This window comes from Pristis pectinata, chromosome 10, assembly GCF_009764475.1.
Source record: "Pristis pectinata isolate sPriPec2 chromosome 10, sPriPec2.1.pri, whole genome shotgun sequence".
In the NCBI taxonomy this organism is placed as follows: domain Eukaryota; kingdom Metazoa; phylum Chordata; class Chondrichthyes; order Rhinopristiformes; family Pristidae; genus Pristis; species Pristis pectinata.
The window spans coordinates 43,127,718-43,146,565 of NC_067414.1; the positions used below are offsets into that span (position 1 = coordinate 43,127,718).

Below are 18,848 nucleotides of genomic sequence, written 5' to 3' on the forward strand. Positions count from 1 at the left end.
GGGTTTCCTCTGGGTGCTCCAGTTTCCTCCCACATTCCAAAGACATATGGATTAGGAGCTGTAGGCATACTATGTTGGTGCCGGAAGAGTGGCGACACTTGCAGGCTGCCCCCAGAACACTCTACGCAAAAGATGCAGTGCACTGTTTGTTTTGATATACATGTGACTAATAAAGATACCTTATCTTATCATTATAAGCACTTGAAATGCCATTGCATCGAAGGCTTTGGGCCGTGTGCTGGAATGTGGAATTAGTGTAGATAGGCATGGACATAGTGGACAGAGAGGCCTGTTTCCATGCTGTATGATTCTATGACTATGGCTCTTTGAACACACGCAATCTCAGTGAACATTGGTGTCAAGCAAGACATCATCAGCATCAGCTATTGATATATGAATGAGAATCACAAGTTATATTTAGTGATTCATGTAAATCACTTGTTGAATGATCCAGGGTAGGAGGGAAATTGGAACCCCAAAGGCAAGAAATCAAAACAGAATGAAGACTAGATGTCAGCATAGTGGGGAATTGGGAGATCAGGGCAATGGAGATATTTGAAGTTCAGAAGACAGATTTAAGGTCAACGGGGGCTGTTGGGATCAGAAGAAAATTCAGAAGAAATGGGAAGGATCAGAGACTAGATGGAAAGTACTGGAGAGGTCTGTTGGCATCTATTTGTGATCTATGCGTAAAACAGGTAAATTAGATCCAAAGGGAAAAAGGAAAGGCACTTATCTCCTGGATCCAGACCACCTCGTCTTCTTTTGGAGATTAGAAGAGTGTACACATGTGAAGTGTGGACACCTGGACCAGAAAACAAATGAGTTTCGTCATTATCCTGCTGGATTCTGATATCATGTGATTAGATACAAGGCAGTGTGTGTCACCCTCTGTTGGAAACAGAAAACCAGATTCCTTCATTAAGTAGTGACACCACAGAGCCTGAATACACATCTGTAGCACACTCTGTGTTATTTTTAAAACTGAAAATAGGCCAAGCGTGAAAAGATCCCCGACTCAGCCCAAGCTAATGACATCCTTCTTGGAGTCAGGTACAGAAACAATGCATTAATAGACAAGACTAAGCCTAATACATTTAGCAGGAACTTTGAGAATGATACTTCAATCAATGTCTTTGATGCCAGCAGTGATTGAGGATACCCTGGGCATCTTCCCCCTGTCACCATCAAAGATCATTAGGATCAGTTACTCGTTCCATGTGTTTGTTGTGGAAAAGGGAACAGCCAGAGAACAAAAAGATAACCCAGAATGGCCAAGGCAAAGCACAGACTTGGACCCAAGACACTAGTACAAATCAGAAAATTGGGGTGCCAGGCATCAAACAAAATATACTCAGCCATACCCCTTCATCTTTTATACACTGGTAAGCAATGCAGTGGGTTAAACCAAATTTTACAATATTGGTATCTGTATTTTTTAAGCCAATATAAATATTCATCCATTTCTCTTGAGCTACTTTTTTCCTTCAAAAGCTGCAGCAAATCTGATTGACAAAGCTCAACTTAGTATTTTGTTTTACTTCTCATGTGAGTCATCTATATGGTGGTCCTTTGTCGTGTGTGGTGTCCAATGACATGCTTTTGAATGAACCCCTGTGAAAAAAGTACATATTATAGATGCCTGTAGGAGGGATTCAGTCTGAGTTGTTTGGGGTTCAGGTGGCCCTACAGGTGGCCACTTCCTAAGATGGCCTTGAAACTGGTTTATTAATTTCCACTGCAGCTGCTGCAGCTGGATGGGCCACTGTCTGATGCACAAACTAACATCTGCACAGAAAGACCAGATGGACCAGTTATACCCTCAGACTGAGAGACAGCGGCATCACTTGCAGCCATTCACACTATTAGCTTCTGTTTCTAATGCAAAAGATCCTGAGCTCTTGAATGTCTTTGATTCAGGTATGAGTTATTACTATTCTGAGGTAATTTAGTTATTACAGAAGTACCATTGCAAACTTTGTTTGGATTCAAGTTTAATAATTATAATATTCATGTTGACTTCAGCAACTTTAAACACTAATTCTATCACCTTTAACCCTTTACACCAAACAAATGATTCTTCTTAAACTTTTCAGGTGTTTTCACTAAATGGAAACATTATTGAACTCCACAGATTAGGTATAATGTGTGTGCTGATTGAACTGACCAAGGGCAGGGTGGTTACAGGTGTACCAGAGTGCCCATTGATTGAGGGAAAAAATCCCTCAGATTTTCTGTTTCTGATTATTATCCTTCAGCCCCAACTAATGCAGTCTGAGTGTGGACATTCAGTGAGTAAAGAACAATTTTACTTTGAAACTCAGCATCCCTCTCCTCTGCCCATGTTGGAATATGCTCCTAACAGATGAAGTAAGGTTTCTCAAGAAAGTTGTGCCTTCAAGAGAAGAAAAGTGGAAAAGAAAATATTTGATAAAAGTAGAAAACATAGATTTCATTAATCTCCTGGAATTATACAAAATATTGTTAAAAGAACTATGTAGTAAGCACTGTTTCTGAAAATACTTTTATACAACAATATACTATCAGCATTTTAATTATTTCATTCAGATTTTTACCTTTTATAACAAGTACAGTGTTACCTATTTAACTAAGCAATAATTTCTATCTTAAAAGTATATTTTTTAGTTGTATGATTCTTAGTTGTAAAGAATCATGATTCTTGGAATGAATGAATGTCAACATCTAACACTGCAATTTGAAAATTTTGTTATCAGCAAAGTTTGCCTATGTATCAATTAAGAATTGGATTCCTTAACAGTTTTTACTTTGTGGCATGGCACAAAAGTATCTTACAGGACATATTCACCTTTAGTTTGTGTAAAATGATTTCCTTAATCATTTTTTGGATGTTAAAAATATGGTTGAAACATCAGGTTGATGCACATGAACACCATCTTGTCAAACCAACAATGGATAGGATTGACAAACTACAAGCCATCTACAACTTCAAGATATTATATCTTATATTCTATTTCTATTAAATAAAGAAAGAAATATTTTTATGTGCAACATTTATCACATTCCTCTCAGAATATTCCAAGGTAATTTACAGCCAATACTTTTATTTATTCTTGTTATGTAAAACATGCGGCAGCCAATTTATTCCCAGCAAACTCCCATGAAAAATAATGACCAAGCAACCACTTTAGAAGCTCAGATTAGGAAATAAGTATTGTTCTTTGATATATTGTCATGGGATCTTTCACCTCCACCTAACAGAGTGGATGAGACCTAAGTTTAACATCTCATTTGAAAGATTCTACCTATTTATCTCATACTTGCTCGCGGTAAGCAGTTTTAACCCTGCCCAAAATCTGCCTGTGGAAACATTGATAGATGTTGAATCAATGTAAATAAGGTGACACCTAGTGTCAAGCACCTTAAAATAAGGTCATTTTTTTTTTTCACCTGCATACCCCATTCCCCATCCTAAATAAAATATCAGAAATGAGTTTATTTCTAACTAGTTAACAGAAAACTTGTTTTATTCAATATTCTTGGGAATTTCAAGGTTTGGAGCCAGGGCTATTAGTCAGAAATGACTTTTCTGTGATTTGTTACAATAGGGGCTATTGATATGCCAGCTATTCATATGCTATATCATTATAACCTTATTGAGCCTTACTGTTCTCTGCGTATTATTGTGCATCACAAAGGGCCAACACTACAGCATATTTTTAGAGTGCATTGGATTGAGTTGGTCGGAATGGATGAGTTGGGCCAAAGAGTCTGTATCCATGCTGTATAGCTCTATGACTCTATGTTTATTGTACCAAGCTTTGTCTTTATATTTTTTAATTCTCCTCAGTGGTTATAGCTCAATCAGTCTTTTTCATATCTGCTGTGTCACCCTCTTTCAGTTTAAGTTATCACGAGGTTCATTTATCCACACTCCTGTTACTGTTTCTGACCGTTTCTTTCATGATTTTTGTTTTTTTCCCTCCAGCAAAATACCACAAAATTCCAAGTGTTTGAGCATTCCCTGTCTGGCCTTTGTCATTACTTCCCTCTATCTTTCTCCCCTTATGAATTGATCTCCAATTGTTTAATAATTTTTCAAAAATGAAGGCATGAAACTCATTTCTTCAAATTTGTCAGTTAACACTAGAAGCACTCTGACTATATTATATCCAGTATTAGCAAACTTTAGCCTGGATATGGCATTTTGTGACAAAAAATAGATTATGAATGTGGAAAACGAGAAATACGGAGATGAAGAAAGGGAAATATGGAGATGTAATGCCATGTAAATGAAACAACTATGGTTTTTGTGAGCATAATGTAGAAGGCAATCTCCATAGATGACAGTACAAAAATTTATGTGCCCAGTCTCCAAAGTACCACTTGCCCATAGGACCAATGAACTCTTTCACTGCTGATACAAGCACGTAGAAATTACACCATAATTTGCTTCACTTCAGATGACATATAATCTCTGTTGCATCCAATGGTTTTTGTAACAAGGCCAAACTATTTTCCATTAAGTAAGTTTCAACGACAACTTCTAATGTATAGCACCTTTAACAGAGGAGCATTGTCAAACAAGAATTGATACGCAGGCACACTAGGAGATTTGATTGCAAAAATGGCCAAAATGTTGTCAAGGACCACTTAGAAGAAAGAGAGATAGTGTAGTTTCGAGAATGAATTCCAGAGCTTGGGACTTTGGTAGCTGAAGGTACAGCCACTTATAGTAAATTTGAGGATGATAAAGAGACCAGAAATTAAGAAGTACAGATGCCTAGAAGGGTTATGGAGCTGAATGGCAGCAGTGTGTTAGGACAAGGACAGCAGTTTTAAATGACCTCATATTTTCAGAGGTTACAACAAGGAAAGTTTGCCAGGAGTATGTTAGAATGGTCATGTAAAACCAACAAAAGCATGAAAGAGGGTTATAGCAAATGACAAAGTGAGGGAGGGCAGAGTTGGGAATGTTACCGATCAGATTATAACTGGTTTTAGCAATGATACAGGTAAACGGTCTGTGGTAATCACAGAGTTCAAAATGAGATCAATGTTGTGAACAATCTGGTTCAATTTTAAGCAGTTGCGAGGGAGAGGGGTGGAGTTATCTTCTTCAAAAATATTGGCATCTGCAGCAACAGCCAGTATATGAGAGAGATAGTGAGATCATTTCAAAATAGAGCAGGATGAAACCAGTTTACAAAAGATTAGGCAAACTCATCAGCTTGAGAATTTTTTTATAGGAAGAATAATATATGTTCCTTAGTGCACACAATATTCATTTTTGTAAGGTTTACATGTGAGGAAATGCATGGTCATATGTTCTTCACAGCAAGATAAAATGAGGATTTGATTAGAAAAATAATGACATTAATGTATCCCTAAAATGATCTTTAGAAGCTTTACATTTGAGGTTAATTTTATAGATATACTATTTTGAAATATTATGATGTAGTATGTGTCATTTTTCAAATAATATCATTTTATCAATACACTGAAATACTTGTGTTCTCGCAGTATAAATTATGTCATCATCCAAGCTTTATTCATATCTCTGAGGAGATTTTTAATTGGAAAATAATGGATCCATATTTTATTTTTCCCTTCAATCTGCATTTCTGTTATTTAAATTATGGTGCGTATTTTTTGATTCTTTTCCTTGAACAAGATGAATATAATTGCACTAATTATACATCCAACCTGAACCATGGCAACTTATCACCTCTTCCCACTGGATCCAATTTGAAAGAGCTTTAGTTCACAGCTACCTAAATCTCTGTCATTTTATTAATCCTCGTGGAGAATGTGCACTCATGTTATTAATCCCTGAGGGGAAAAGTGTTCTCAGAAGAATGTAAGTATCTCCTCCTCAGTTTGTTGTTTGTCTGATTCGAGCTATCTTTTGATTATATTCTCTACACGTAAAGCACTGAAAAATCAAACCTGGCACTTGGCCTTTGATTTAATTTAAAGATATATATCAAACCTAGTTGCTATTCTTAGCATTTCCACATACTGGGAGTTTCAAACAAGACTTACAGAAATCTCAACAATGTACACAAATTACTTCTAAACACAGTTATATGTGACAAGTTAAAACCTTGATGGTTTCTACTTTGTGAGAAATTGCCAATTTCCAGGAAAGTTAGCCATTTTTTTTTGTATTCAGAGTTTCTCAACCTTCCACTATTCCCCAGTTCCCAATGAAAATGACTAAACCTGACGAGAGTATTGTCAGTTTCATTCCTGATCTAAAAACACCTGTTATACTTTGCAAAGGTAATTTGAACATGCAGAAATGTTTGAAACTAAATGAGCATTGTCCACTCAAAATGACTTATTGCCTTTCAGTTAATTGTTTCAATGTTATTACTTCCAGCTTAACTGATAAAAAGTATTTTGGAGTGTACATGATCCAGCAGGGGATTACAATCTAACGGCCAAACAAGAATCAAAATGGAATTAGTTTCTACTATTTTAATTTAATAAAGCCAATGTCAGGGACTTTTCTTGATTTTTGATAAAGCAGAATCAAATGCAGTACAAAAAAACAAAAAAATAGAAAGCTGAAAACATTGAAATGCCAACTCCATTATACTGCCCAACTTAGTATAAATAGACAAATCATGAATACTGTGCCAGGGATGGGAAAATAAAAGGCTCTGCTATCAAGGTGCAAAGTGTTTGAAGGCAAATGCATGATGATAACTATTTTATATAGCAACCCACTACAAGGCTATTGTGATAATTCAGTGCCATTACTTTTGAAGTATGTCAACATTGTGGCCTAGCTATAAAAGATACAACTGCAAGTTAAACTGTTGCAACCTTATCTGCCGTTGGGTTATTGAAAATATTACAGCAAGTTGTTAGCCCATCAATATACTGCAAAGAGGCAAGTGACTGAGTGGTTTGTTTACCTGCCAGAACAACCTAACCATGATACCCTATTAATACATTTGCATCATGAGAGTGGAAGACCACAGTTTACATGATTCATGAAGGTCTCGCTCATGAATTAAAGAACAGCAGTAATTCAACATCACCACTTAAAGACTCAATAATTTGTGTAGCACATCAATGTATTCAACAGAACAATTACATTTCAATGCAGAATGGATCTGAATCACTAAGTGCAGCATGATCTCCAGTAACTACACAAACAAACATCAAAAAAAATCTATTGATTTCTGATCTGTTTTTAATTGTATGTGGCAATATTGAAAAGGGAGTGAAAAGCAATTCTCAGCATGAGACCAGCTAACTAGCAAAATACTGATGCATTGACCAGTTCTGCTTGGAAGACGTAACCAAAATCATCATTTGCTCTCAATCTTTGTCCTCATTTTCTCACCTTGATATTAATCCTGCTTTGTCCCTGAATAAAGTTATTAGGGAAAAAAAGACTAAAATTGGCAAATTAAAATAGTGCTTGTTTTACGTTTAAACACTTTAAATTTTTTTCAGTCCTGCCTCTGTTTTCAACCCTGGGCCTCTGAAGAATTTGATGATGCTGGATTACAATCCCACCGCTCCACACACTGGACACCCTCTTGAACCTCACCCAAGGAGCTCCATATCATCAGACAGCACAGTTCATGCCAACAAGCTACTTTATCATTGGGGACAAGGCAGCCTTGTCTCATCTTTTCCACGCCTGACAGCACTAGCTTCAATGGTACCAAATTTTGGTAGTGGAAACTCAAATGTTCATGAATGAATTTCTCCTCCATCACATTAAAGTCACTGTTAACTTTGCAATTCAGTAAGAGAGAAATTGGTTAGTGCTCTAAAGTGGGTGTGGGACTTACAACTTGCAATTACCTTACACATGTTTGAGCCACTAAACACTAGATGGGAAATTTCTGTTTAGCTCTCATTACTATGATGGTAGCAACTGACCAACATAGATCAGGTAACTGCTGCCCTTTTCAATGATATATTGCCATTAATGATCGGAGTAGCTAGCACCAATCAGAGCTAGCCAGTGGTAAGTGAATCCCAGTCTGCATCCCATAAAGAGAGATACTTTGTGGTTGTAAGTTGTGCTGGAAGTCACGCCACAGCTGGGAAAACACTGCAGCAGGAGAAAGCAAGCTACTCTAACACTCATGCAAAATGAAATTTTTGGGACATTAGCCTGGACGCCCAATGCCCGAGAGTAATGTTGAGGAGCAGGTAGAAATCCATCTCCGACACTGCACCCAGTTTTAGCGAATATCTAGAAATGATCTTTTGTAGCGTGGAAGTGCTGGCTAGCTCAGTTTTAATGCTGAGAGGTGGAACCGTCATACAGAATCTAACAGCCATTCATTCTGCTTCAACTGAGCATGAGAGAAGTTTGAGTGTTGCAATGGAAGCTTGGACAGCTGCCATTGTGGCTTTGGCCACCAGTGTTGAACCGGTCTTTGAGAGTGTCACCACAGTTTAACAGATAATCAGGATTTCTAATGTTGTTATTGATAGGTACTGGCATTAAAGATAACAGCCCGCTCTCAGGATGACAATAATCATATTCCCACCTCAGTCATTCTGCCTCCTATTGTCTGGCTGCAGTCTAGTTTACTGCCACAACTGTTTTTCTGGAATCATATCTGCTTGGGGTGGTGTTTCACAGCAATCTGAAGTCTCCTCCACTCCAGAATCAGCAACATCCCCTCAGACATGCAGAATCTACATGGGTGCATTGCTTTATCAGTACAAGAATAGGCTCAGCCACATAGAACACCCTTCTTTTCTCTTTGTGTGTTTATCTGTTTTACTTCTTTAATAACATTTTTTTAGATGAAATAAATGTCCTGTCAATATCCTGATTTAACTTACTAGTTTGGACTCTATCTGATTAAAGAGCCTGAGGTCTAAGTAATTAAGTTGCATGACACAGCTTTGCTCAGCATGGATGGTGCAGGCCACTCCTCCAGAAGTAAGCTTTCATTGCAAATCTGAGGTCTGCTTCATATTTACTTAAAGAGGATCTGCCCAATCATACAACATATATACAGATTTATGAATACAAATTAGGAGCAGGAGTAAGCTATTTGGCCACTCAAGCAAGCTCTGCCGTTCAATGAGATCGTGGCTGATCAGACTGTAACCTCATCTCTGCTTTCCAACCTTCCCCGAGAATGTTTCCCTCTCTTGTTTATCAGATGAATATCTACTTCTGCTTTAAACATACACAAAGACTCTACTTCCACTACCCTTCAAGGAAAGGAGTTCCAAAGACCCACAACCCTCCAAAAAAAATCACCTCATCTCTGTGTAAAATAGACACCCCTTTAATTTTAAACAATGACTCGCTCGCTCTAGATACTCCCATTAGAGGAAACAGGTCCATGTTGTGAAGTCTAGAATTGGAAACACCCTGCAGGTGGCTTCTCTTTAAATAAAAAAAATTACTTACTGCTCATGTTGACTCCCTCTTTGCCCCCAAACCTTTCTCCACCTACAACCCTCTCCCCGCCCCTCTCCCCTCCATCCCTACTCCTGACCAACAGCTCTCTGAGGTGGAGAATTGCAAAGATTCATGAGTCACCAAGGGAAGAAATTCTTCCTTATCTTAAAAGAGCGCCCTCTTATTCTGAACCTTTTCCCCTAGTTTTAGATGTTCTCATTGGAGAAAACATCCTCTCAGTGTCTCTCTTGACAAAATCTTACAATCACCTTTCATTCTTCTAAACTCCAAAGACTAAAGGTCCAATCTGTTCAAGTTTTCCTCATTAGACAACTCTTCATTTCAGGAATCCATCTGGTGAACTTTCTGTGGCCTGCCTCCAGTAAATCACTTCTTAAATAAGGAGACTAAACTCTGTATGTATTATTTCTGGTATGGTCTCACCAATACCCTGTTCAGCTGCAGCAAAACATTCCTACTAGGGTACTCTATCTTCTTTGCTGGGCTCACCCTTGCTATCTGCTGCAGCCTCTGTAACCTACAATCCCCACACATCTGCCCCACCCATCCCTTGCCCCTCAAACTTCCATGACCTGTATCCAGACTAGCAACTTGCCTGTCTTCCTTTGTATTCTTTGCAATGACAGAGGCAAGTTTTTTAGGTGCACAAAACATGCAATGCCCATTCTGTTGTGCACAAAATTAACACACCTTTTTAACCAGGCATAATATAAAAACCTGAAGATCCCTTGTAAAGGGAGCTATGCTGAAAGTGACAACAGATCAGAAATTTCTGTTGACAAGCTTTCACCACATCTGTTGTAGATGTGGTGAAAGGGAAAACCATCCCTTTCCCCCAAGAACAAATAGAAGACTGATAAGTTTGTACTAGGCCAGAATAAACTCAACACAACCCAATCCATGCAATAGGAAGCCAGGATGCTGTAAAAACAGGGAGAAAACTGAAAAGGACAACAAAATATTACAGAATATATAGGTTTCTAATGTAGTTTCCAGAAGTTCCAAATATGACATTTACGTGAAGTAGATTAGTTGTTTTTACTTTCTTGTCTGGAGGCAAAAATTTACAATTGCCTTTATTGAAGTAATCTTCCTCATTAAAAAGTAATTAAACTCAGAATGGTCTCAAACTGAATTTACTTCAGGAAATAGATTTTGTTTCCTTGAAGAGAAAACCACTTTAATAGTGTGCCACTTTAGCAGCATACTAAACAAATGGTCATGAATAAACCACAGCATACTAACATTTTACAAGAACACATGAAGAAGCAACTCCTGAGATCATTGATTTCCCCATCCATTTGGAACAAAGCTGGAGAGGAGTATTCAGGTTTATTATTCTAAACTTCTTAGATTAACCATGAACTGATGCTATTTTAAGCGAATTTCCATTGATGTATACAAGTAAATATTTAATAAGCTGCTGTTGAACTATCTTTCAAAGTGTTAAGAACCAGGCAACTCATGATGGTGGCAGTGCTTATTGGCACATGAGTAGGATATATCTCCGCAAAGTACATGGATGAAAATCCATTTAAGATCGGCAAGAATCTCAATAGATCCCAGTGTGCAGTGCAGAAGAAGTGGCTCATTGATGATCTCATTAATGATCTTACCTCTAATGATTATTGAGACCCAATACATTGAATGGTGGAAAAGTTCAGAGAAGACGCAAGGGTTTCCTTTAACATATATCAGGTACTCAATAATAAATTTATACAACAAAAAAAATGTGTAGGGACAAAGGAGGGACTAATTGATATATAGTTTTTATAGTGACCTAGCACAAACATGAAAGTTGGATTATTCACAATGGATTATTCACAATGCTGAATGATTCCACATACTTTTAATAATATTTGCATTTATAGGATGCTTCATTACTTCAAAACATTTAAAAACATTATACTATAAGTTATGTGAAATGTAGTGATCATTCTGTAATTAAACACAACTGCTGCTTTGATGATGATGTACACTATTATCACTAATGAACAATCAGAGTTACCAGAATCTTTCTCACTACTGAGAAAAATATTGATAATGTTTATTCTTATTGTGTTTACTTTAATGACAGTCTTTGGGAATGGCTTAGGCAATGGTTATTTCAGCTGTCATCTTGTTCGCTCCCAGTATAATGCCTGCAACACCCTAACAGTATGCAGTGCAGTCTTGCTGAAACCCCTGTCATTGGCAAGCCATCACATACTTAAATAACTGTCAAAAAGTTGACAACATTCTAAACCCTAACTAATCCTTGAGGTTTTGTTTGCTCAAAAATGTTGCAGACCCTGGTAACTGCTTATTTACAGTAGGGTGTTATTGTTCAGATTTTTTTTACTTTTGGGGACTGTGGTGTTATTTCCAGTGCCCAGAGAATAATTCAATAACTGTTTTCTTTTCAGTCACATCCTGTATATATAACTGTGAATGTTGTGCAAAGATTTAAACAGGTGGAGAGTTTAACATAAGTTGGCTGCCGGGCCAGTGTAAATTTTCCATTGCTCTATTCTCAAGGCTACTTTTTGATTCAAGAATAGATTTTTACAGTAAGATTTAAAATGAGGCAATATCATGAGCATGAAATCTAATTCATTATTCAAGAGGTTCAGTGAGTACTTCCTTCTATCCTCCCTGCAGAAAAGCCATTCAAGCACAGCCTGTTACTGGTACATGAAAATACATCCTCTGGTAAGAATTGCATGAGTTTGCAGTGCTAATGTCTTCTCTAAAATATAGATAAACATTATTAGGCCCTAAAAGTGAATTTCTGTATTTCCTTGTCATATTCCTAATCCTTTATTCTGATAGCAGATGCCAATGTCTTTCTCCGGACTGTATTTTAAAGATCTAAACTTTTGTAATGTTCAAGTTTTCATTGTTTTCTTCAGAAAACTTAAATGTAATGCAATTTTAAAAATTCAATAAATCAGTGAAATAAACTTCTGCAGAATATACAAGTTACAGAAATCTTAATTCACTTTACAGATTTCTCATTTCCTATGAAATATTAATCTATCCCCAAGACAGCAACAGAATTTTCTCAGCAGAACTATCACCATTAACCTGTCAAAACCAAACCTAAGTTTAAACCAATATGACAGTGTGCAGAGTTACTTAATACTATTCAACATTACTTCATGATCTTCATGTTGCTTATTTTTCATCCTGTGAACTTCCAAATCCAAGACATTGCAACCTGAGCTCTCTTCTCCACCGCCAGATTTCAGAGAATTGCATTGTGTCCCCAAAAATCACAACTAATTTGAACCAATTTTACTCAAATCTCTGTCATCAGAGATTTGTGTTAATCTGCAGAAAGTCAAAAATCCACTAAATATAATAAAAAAAATCAAGAGGGTAAATTCCTCCCATTTTATAGGAAACAGGCTGGTAGAGAAGTGTTAAAAGCCCTGTATTGATTTGTACTCAGATTGAAAGCCACAAGCTGATGTAAATGAAAATGTGTCAAGAGTTGATATTGATTTTTTTAAAGTGAGATTGTCCCCTGGGAAATTCTGATAACCACACCACTGCACTTGTCAGAATGTGAAATAAGACCCTTCTGCAGCATGCTACACATGTCCAGACATCAAATTTCCTTTCTTTTATATACAATAATATTTCCTCCAGTATGAGTTTAGGAAAATGCAGGTAATCAGTGCTGTTGAAATGACAGAGAAGAAATGACAGAGGTGTTTCCAGAGAGCTGCTTTCTGAAACAATATTATGGTACACTGGTCATGGCTCAAAGGACAGGAAATATTACTCCATTTGTCTTTTCCAATATTTCAACTTTCTTAATTAACTTCAAGTAATAACTATAACATTGATGGTGGGATGGATTATTAGGAAGCTAAATGCTGAAGATGAGTCCTTTTACTTAATTTGAAACAAATTCTGAGCCATCCTAGCAAGCACATTCAATGGTTCCGATCAGCCTTAATAAAAAAATTCTGAATTCTAATATAGTTTGCATGTTGACTGGATATGAAATGTTTACGATGTAATGTCGGAAGGATAAAAGTAACTGCTTTAATTTGGCTCTCCACCTAATAGTAAATGGTTAATTCTATTCCACCAATGCTTTTATTGGAATAGAGGGAGGCAACAAATACTAAGCCTTAGATTCCCTTAATGTACTAGAGTTTATTGCATTTTCCCCTGAAGCAAAGCACAACATGTTGGTTGTCTGTAGATTGTGATTTCCCCACTCCCTCAGCCCCCGCCCCTATAGTTACTGTAATAGGAAGCTGTCAGAACTAGCAAGACTGGTTAAAAAAAAGCATGACAGAGATTATAGGAGAGTGGAGGAGTGTATTTTTTTTCCCCTCTTTACCAGATAGCTGAAAAAGCTGTGGGCTAACAACGCTTCACTGCAAAGGATACTACCTGTGCACACAGCAGAGTTTTTTTAGCTTTAGACATTAAATGTGTCAGTAGAGAATAGAAAACCAGCCATTTCTCCTTTAGGAGTGACACCATACCTTATGCTGCATGTGTATTTCCACATTGATTCCAGCTATGGATGTTTAAGGTGTGCATTTTTTCCCTTCTTTGTCTTTCCACATACAACATGGCAAGGGAAAATTACAATTGAAGTAAAACATATTCATTGTGGGAATTGTGGAACTGTAGTAGGTAGCTTTGTTCTCATATACTATAGTCAATCCAGTATTCTTCTGATGCCTTCAATTGATCCACATTTAACAGCAAAGTTTTACAGGTAAATGTTACTTCACATGTTTAGCAAATACAATGAAAGGTGAATTTCTGCACCTTTAGACTTTCCTTCAGATAGGCAATGTTTGGCTACTCAAGAGTTATACATGAATTTGGTATGGCTTGCAATTAAAATAATTGAAATGCTGCACTCCCCAGGCATAATCAGCCCACCTGAGCTTTTGCACAATTGCCAGATTACAACATGCGGATTTTTAGTTCCAGTATTATTCCTCCCCACGCTTCAGATCATTTGTACATCTGCCTCAGGGTCACTAGAAGACTCCAGCTGTGTTTGGAAGTTGATAGGGTTTTAAGTAACTAGCTTTGTGGAGTGCAAGGCCAACATCCCTATTCCTCATTGTTGCAAACTGGTCAATTATGACCTAGGATTTCAAAGTGGGGGCAGTATGGCAAAATTAGATATGGTGTGTGCAATTAGAAAAAAAAATGCATAGTTTTTATACAGTTTTTATAATTAGAGTGGAGAACGGGGGATGCAGAATGAGTAAATCTCTATAATTTCTGAATGGTTCATGAACCCATAAACAGTACCTCGATATTCCTCTTTTACACTATTTATTTATTTTTGTAACTTATATTAATCTTCATGTCTTGTGCTGTACTGCTGTCGCAAGACAACAAATTTCACAACATTTGTCAGTGATAATAAACCTGATTCGATTCTGAAAAAATTGAATGTCTCAATTATTAGACAGTTTACTAGTCTTTTAATTCTGCTCTCTATTACACATGTTATGTCCTTTAGAAACAAATTAACAACGTTGAAATAAAAGCCTGTGAAAAAATAGTTATGCTGTATACATCTATGACTGCTGCATTTGTGCTAATGTAAATGTAAATGTTATGAAATCAAAAGTGACTGCAGATGCTGGAATCTAGAACAACAGCAGAATGCTGGAAGAACTCAGTGGGTCAAGCAGTATCTGTGGAGGCAAAATGTGTTCTGGGTCAACACCCTGCATCAGGAGAGAAAAGATTGCCAATATGTAGCAATACGAAGGGGAATGGGAGAGATGCTGATAGGCGACAGGAGGAACCAAATAGGAAGCAAATGATGGTTAGATGGGGGGGGGGTGGAGGGATGAACAAAGGGAGAAGAAAAATCTGTGGACAGGTGAGTGTGTGTGGGAGGAGAGCACTGAGGGCATAGGTTCCCTGAAATTGGAAAATACAATGGTTCATACCATTGGGTTGTAAGCTGCCCAAACAGAATATGAGATGTTCTTCTTCCAATTTGCATTTGGCCTCTCTGAGCTTCGAGTAGCCTGGCATTTTAACTATCCTCCCCACCCCCACACTGACCTGTCTGTTCTCGGCCTTCTTCATTGCTTCTTTGTCCTATCCCTTGCTCTGTACCTTCACTGCGACTTACAATTAACTTGTTTTCTCACTTTACCAGTTCTGACAGTCTTCAACCTAAAATGTTAACCCTGCTTCTCTTTTCATAGAAGCTCTCCGACACATTGAGTCTTTTCCATGTTCAGTTTTTATTACAGCTATTGCTTGATTTTCAATGCTAAAAGTTATAATATTAGGTGTTTATACATAAACATTGTCAACATTCAAATCATTATCCAACAAATTTTGTTAAGTCAACTGGAACATCCAAGTGTCAAGGCCAATTTGTCATCAGTATTAACTTTATTGAACATTCTTAATTGGATACATCTTATGTTTTCCATACTAAAACTCTTTCTCTAGGTAAGTAGAGAAAGATAAAAACAACAGAAAATGCAAGCAGAAAGCATAAGCAAACATGGGATATTCTGATGGTACTGCATTATGGAACATCTTTCTCCATTGGAACAGGCACATGTTGAGAGCTGTACAACAGAAGCGAGGTTCTGAGGGTCTTTCACATGAATGAAAGAGCTAAACCAAGGTTGTTGGTAGTGACCAAAGCTTTGTTTATTGGTAATAGAGTTTGCAGCATGTTTTGATTACCTTGCGTGCTTTGGAATGATTATCTATGGTTAGTAAACCTTTTGATTACCTCTGTGTTTAATTATATTCCTGACCTATGAATTTGTCATTAATTCCAATGATACAAGGAGATGGTTTTTTTTCTCAATGAAAGTCTAGGATCTTTTCCCAATCGAACGTTAAGTAATTTAACATTGTCTTGCACTATATAATTACTTAAGGCTGAAACTAGCTAAATAGCTAACTTCTCAAGTTTTTGAAGGAAAAATATCAGAAAGCAGGCTGGTGAGAAAAGCTATACAACACGAGGAGGAGCCTGGTTATCCAGTCTAGTCAAACTTGTTTCTTTATTGGATTGAAATATGAAACTGATCATTAAATATGATCATCACTTCCTAGCTTTTGTAGAAGATGATGAAAAATTGAATGGTCCAGAGGCACACAGCTGTGATGTCATGCATTGCACAATGCACTTTTGATATTGCTGCTACAATTTTGAACTACCAGTGAGTGACTGGGAAACAGTGTGGGCTTGACTGGGCAAGTAAACCATCCAGCATATCTTAATGGATAACTCCTTACCTGAGCCACTGTCAGGAAACTCTCTGCATGGAAATCAATGATTGATTCTTCTACTGTACACCAATAGACAAAATCACTTAAGTTTGTGTGGGCTCGGCCTTCTCAATTCATGGACCATGGTGGAAAGTTAGATCTCACTACTCCTGGCCCAATTTGTCCACTTCTGCCACTCAATGTCCAATAGAGCTATAAGAGAAGTAGAGTGCCTACTCCCATGTCTGTCCACTCCTCTTACCAATAGGTGCCCTGAATCCACCTCACCACTTGGAGGGGGTCCACAGCAAAACATTTTAGTGCCAATCGCTATACGTAGTTCCATTTCTGAGTCAAGGACTGAAATTGAGTATGGATACACAATCTTGTCTTAGGTACCTGCCCAGCAGCTTCTCATATTGACCTGTGATTCCACCCCCCACTATTGTTTTAACAGGGATGTCAATGTTTTTAAAATTACTGCCCCTGTTAGAATAGATGATTCAAGAATATCAGGTAAACATGCTAAGCATCCCTACTATAGTTACCATAGCAAAATCCAACATTTTAATCCTTCTGTATTATGTGAATGAGATATGTTGGCAGTTCATATCCTGGTAAGTGTCAATCTTGGCTCAAAGGTAGCACTCTTGTTTCTGAGAATATCATGGGTTGAATCTGACTCTCAATACTTTAGTATAATACACAGAGAGTGCTGCATCATCTGAGATGCCATTTTTTGAATAAAGCACATTAAACCAAGGTTCCATTTGTCCTTTCAGATGGACATAAAAGATCCACAAGGACTATTGAAGGGTTGAAGAATTCTCCCAGTGTCCTGGCCAATCATCCAACGTCCCCTAAATAGATGATTACATCACTGATTTCACTTATTTCATTGCTGTTTCTGAATGATGGAATTGACTACATAAAGAAAGGCCTTACTGTAATGAGAACAAGGAGATGGAATTCAATGCAGTCAAGGGAAAAGAAAATGACACTTGTCTCACCATTGTGGCATAGACATAAGCCAAACTGGAGGGACTGAAATAAGAGATGTAGGAATGGTGAACATGGAATTGGCAGGTGATAATATGTTTTGAGGATCTGACCTGGAAGAGGAGAGGGTGAGGCAAGTTTGTATGGAAGGAAAGAGTATAAATGTAATGGAGGGGATTTATTTGTGTGTGATGTTGGCACCCTGCTTCCAACTCAAGTCATGAAGAATGTTGTAAAAATTGTGCTTAAATTTTCCCCACAACCAAGAAGTACAACTTGCATGTGCAGAAATAAGCATCTTAAGAAATAGGCGTTTTTTTTTAATTCAGCCCCTTGGAGTGCAGCAGTGAAGTGCAGCATTTTTACTCCAACTATCTAATCCCTTAATTTTCTCTGCGGCAGTATTCGTTTAATGTGTTAATTTCCACCCAATAAGGTGTGGTGTTCATATTAACAAACTACTGTGGCTTATTTAAGTACCCAATGAAAATGCAATCTGTTTCTGTACCGCTAAAATTCATTTCTGCAAAAGAACGAAGCTGTGTTGATAACTGAAGACACAGAGCTCTGCAGTAATGCATAAAAGCAGCCTTTAACCTGGCTTCAATTTATTTTTGTCATTGTAGTCAAAATAGAGAGGAAAATCTTTTAAATTCTCTCAACCTTTCTAACATTCACCTTAATAGGAATGTTGGTGATGGGAAGAGAAATGAAACTGACGTTTTGCAATGCACATGAAGGATCTCCTTAAGCATTCCCTGAGGATTCAGGAGGACTTGCTTCTACTCCAGCTCTCTGGATTCTGAGGTGACCGATGAGTACAATTTCTCAAGTAAAATTCTTTCCCTGTTTTATTTCTAGCGGTTTTCAACCATGGCTCTGTGGTGATGTTATGACTGATCTTGTGTCTATTAATTATTTTTGTTTTGGATTATTTCTTTTTGGAATATTTGACAATTCATATATGCTTGATTGTTGTACATTTAAAATGGGAAATAAAACGTTGTTTTTTAACCCTTCATCTGCATGCGTGGTCTCAGCCTCCAGATAAATAATGAAGAAAGATTGGTTATTTATACAATTTGAATCTACAACTTCTTTTGAGTTGTTCGTCTTGAGCTTGTCAATTAAATTCTTTTAACCTTGCAATTTTCCCTGCCAGATGTATGTCAAGAGCACTTTTCATTGCACTCAATTGCAGTTCATTACATCTCTTGAGTACACA

General features: G+C 37.3%; 1 protein-coding gene across 4 annotated transcripts in view; it reads left to right on the forward strand.

The window, feature by feature from the left end:
- LOC127575420 (heparan sulfate glucosamine 3-O-sulfotransferase 5) overlaps nucleotides 1–18,848 on the forward strand; it is a 214,180-nt gene that overhangs the window by 122,999 nt on the left and 72,333 nt on the right. The window contains exon 2 of one of the 4 annotated variants that reach the window (XM_052025273.1): nucleotides 18,310–18,430. The exons of the other annotated variants lie outside the window; for them this stretch is intronic. The gene's annotated coding sequence lies outside the window, so the exon portion shown is untranslated. The remainder of the gene's footprint in view (nucleotides 1–18,309; nucleotides 18,431–18,848) is intronic. 4 annotated transcript variants of the gene reach the window in all.